Genomic DNA, 3,850 nt, shown 5'->3' with positions numbered 1-3,850 from the left:
CCATGAAGTTGCCTACAACTCATAGCAACCTTATGTACAACAGCCTTAAACCTCGCTCTATCTCGTGTCGATCTTATTGTCTCCAGCACACCTATCCCCATTACCCTAGTACCTGAATCAATCCATCTTATCGAGGGTCTTCCTCTCCTGTATTGTCCCTCCACCGTCCTAAGCATGACATCCCTCTCCAAGGACTGATCCTGCCCTGCAATATGTCCAAAGTATGTCAGACAAAGCTTGAGAATCCTTGCCTGCCCTGGCTTCACCCTCTCTAGAATGATCTTTGTTCTCCTAGCAGTCCATGAGATAGCCAACTCTCTTCTCCAGCACCACAGCTTAAGGACCTCAACTCTCCTTCTATCATCCCTAGTTATTGTCCAGCTCTCTGATACATAGCAAGTAATTGCAAAGACCATGGCCTGTACAACTTGTCTCTATATGGTATACACATGCTTTAAAGTTAAAAATCATCTTCTTGAAGTTGTATAAAATGAGATGACACAATACATCTTCAATTCAATGCTACTGAGAAAGAAATAAGTTCAAGGACCCATTATTGTGAATAGGTTCTAATTCATGGCAACCCTTGTGTTTCAGAATAAGTACTGCTTCCCCAGGGTTCTTTTAGTAGTCATTTTTATGAACGGGAGTTCTGGTGGATTGCACTGCTACCACAGTGCACCGTAGTGAGTTGCACTGCTAATCTGAAGGCTGTCCTCCTTAGGTGGTTCAAATCCACCAGCTGCTCCTAGGGAGAAAGATGGGCATTTTCCTCCCATTGCAATTCACAGCCTCAGAAATCAAGTAAGTCAATTAGAAGGGAGTGAGTGTTGATGCTCTGTGGAAGCAGAGAGGCAGATATTCTGTGAGGTAGACTTGAACTGTCAAATTTATGTCTGTCTCCTACTCATTGTTGTTAAGTCACTTCTGAATAATTGTGACATTCTACAGGGTTTTTTTTTCTAATATTATAACTCTTTACACAAGACTCCCAATCTTTGTCTCATGCAATAGTTGAATTTGATCCACTAACCTTTGAATAGCAAAACCGCTAGTGAGCCCTCAACCTGGACTCAGTGATCCACAGACCTTATGTACCACCCAGGGACTTATTCAATGAACAATAAAGTTTTAATAAATGAAAACATAAAGAAAAGCCTTACATACCAAACTGAACTGTAAAAAATATTTGAATGTTTCTATGTGCCATCAAGCTGACTCCAAATCATAGTGACTCCCACTTACAACGCTGCAGATACAATCTCCTCAATTCTTAAGCCTATTTTGTAGTCGCTGTGTTAACCTGAAAGACTTACTCTTTTTCACTGATACTCCATATTTCCAAGTCTGATGTTCCCCTCCGAGGACTGGTCCCTCTGACAACATGCCCCAAGTACCTCAGGCAATATCTGTCTTTTTTTTTTTCTTTTTAAAAGACCACACTGGCTGCACTTTTTCCAAAATAGACTTTGTCTTACAGAAGGCCATCATTTTCCCAACATTACAGTTCAAAGGTACCAATTCTTTTCTAGCTTTCTGTATTAATTGCTTAACTTTCATGTTCACAAGAAGTAATTTAAAATACCATGACTTGGGCCAGACACATCTTATTCTTTAAACTGACATCCTACTTTTTAGCACTTTTTCCACCCATCTGGTTTTTTTTTTTTATTAGCATTGATTTTTTTTATTTTTTTTTTTGAGAACTTGGAATTCCATTCCTTAGTTTTTTTCACATTTTCCTCCCTGTCCACTTTACTATGCATCTCTTAATCTCGACTCTTGCCATGCAAATAATACGTAATCATATATCCCTTTTAAACCGTTCTCTCCCTTATATCTTTCAATGCAGTGTACAGTATTAATCCCCTCTTTTTTAGTTTCCCCCAAACCCAATGTCAGTCCTGCTTTATAACAGTAGCATTATGCAGTATTTGTCCTTTTGTGATTGAAATATTTCACTCAGGATGATGTCCTCCTGGCAGCAGATTTGCCTAATGCAATGCATCTTCTGATTTTTTACAATTATGTCCATGAGTGTTGATTGTGGATCAAAGTAAAAGAAAATATCCTTTGACTCATGAACTCAAACATCTCAGTATTTATGCTCAGCCATACCTACATCTACTCACATACATATTATTTTTACGGTTCAAAACATGGCAAGAAAATGTTACAGACGTACTTTTTCCATCTTCTTCTAATTTTGAGGTCTAAGGTGTGTCTGGCCCATACAGCCCTAACGTGTCCACTTGCCGCACAGAGGCAACCCGTGGTCGCTGTGAAGCTGAACACGGTGACCCTGCAGTGTCAGATGTGATAATGGTGACCCATGGTGGACAGTGTTTGATGGCGCTCAACAGTTAAAACAAGCTGGGAAGCAGGAGCAGCATCCACTTCCGTAAATAACTTGCCTCCGGAAACCCTACCAACATGGACAAAGGATGAAAGTCACGCACGTGTGGAGGACTTTCGTTCATAGGGTTGCTAGGAGTCGCCTACGATGCGACGGCACTTAACAACAACAACAACAACAACATGCATGGGAACACTGGACAATAAAAAAGAGCAAACTAAAACGGATGTCTTTGAACTACGATGTTGGTGGAAAAAAGATACTGCCGGGACAGAAGAATAAAAATCTGTTTGGGGGTGACATACAGCCAGAAAGATTCCTAGGAACGAGGATTGGGAGACTTCTTCTATCATATTTTGGGCGTGTTATCAAAAAGGACCTGTTCTTAGGAAGGATATCATGCTCACCGAAGCAGGTGGTCAAGGAAAAGAAGGAATGACATAGATTTACTCCACTGCGGTAGCCAAGCTTTCAGACATGGCAAGAGTTATGCAGGCAGCAAAGGACTGGGCATCCATTCTGTAGTGCATGGTTCGCTAGGATTCAGAGCTCATTCAATTGCAACTAACATCAACAACCATTTCTCTGTTTCCAACAACCACTTCTGTAAAACACATACCACCCTTTCTAGCATCAACACTAAAGATACAACTTCAGCAAAACATTCCCACCTCTCTCTGAAGAGGCTGTTTTCACTATATTAGGTCTCACTCTTTAGTTTGCTAGAGTGTCCCATTGTTCATCTGAGGGGTCCTTGAAAAGGAAGTTATGTAATCGTGATCTTTAAGGGGGCTCTGGAGGCCTAGTGGCAAGAAACTACACTGCAATCCCAGAGGTGCACAGTTCAAATCCACCAGACGCTCCACTGGAGAAGGAGGGACAATCTCTTCCTGTACCAGTCAGATCCGATTTGGCGGTACACATGCACACAAAATAATAAAAAAATTAAAAAATATAGTGATCTTTGTAGCCCCAAAACCTAGATCCGTACTCCATATTTAAATTTGGAATTCTATTTAAATAATTCTTAAATTCTGAAAATACGTTTTAAATTCTAAAAACATTCAGGAGACCTAGACTTATGTTCGTATTTTTTTTAAATTATTGCTCTCTCAAGTACTAAATAAATATTCATAAATTACAGGGACAAAAGTTCACTAGTGGTTACTATGGGCAGGAGGACACCAGGGAATGAGCGGCAATCTTGCCGGAAAATTTTCATTATGGATACTTATTATTGTTGCTGTCAACAGTTGTACATCTGTAAAAAGTTGAAGTGGCAGACAGACATTATGTAATGGCTATATGAACAACAAGAAGAAAAAGAGTAGCTCCTCAAGCCAATTTTGTATACTCGAACTCATCGTGGTATTTGGTTTTCTGGTTTGCAGGTTTGATGTCATAGTTTGGTGGACACTGGGATTGACGGACCTAATAAAGGGTGTAGTGCTTCTGCTCTCTTTCTTTGTCTGATTGTGTGTCATGGAGGGTGAA

This window comes from Elephantulus edwardii, unplaced genomic scaffold, assembly GCF_000299155.1.
Source record: "Elephantulus edwardii isolate Elephantulus edwardi_28Jun2011 unplaced genomic scaffold, EleEdw1.0 scaffold00329, whole genome shotgun sequence".
NCBI classification, from domain to species: Eukaryota; Metazoa; Chordata; class Mammalia; order Macroscelidea; family Macroscelididae; genus Elephantulus; species Elephantulus edwardii.
Note: the sequence above shows the minus strand (reverse complement) of the source record.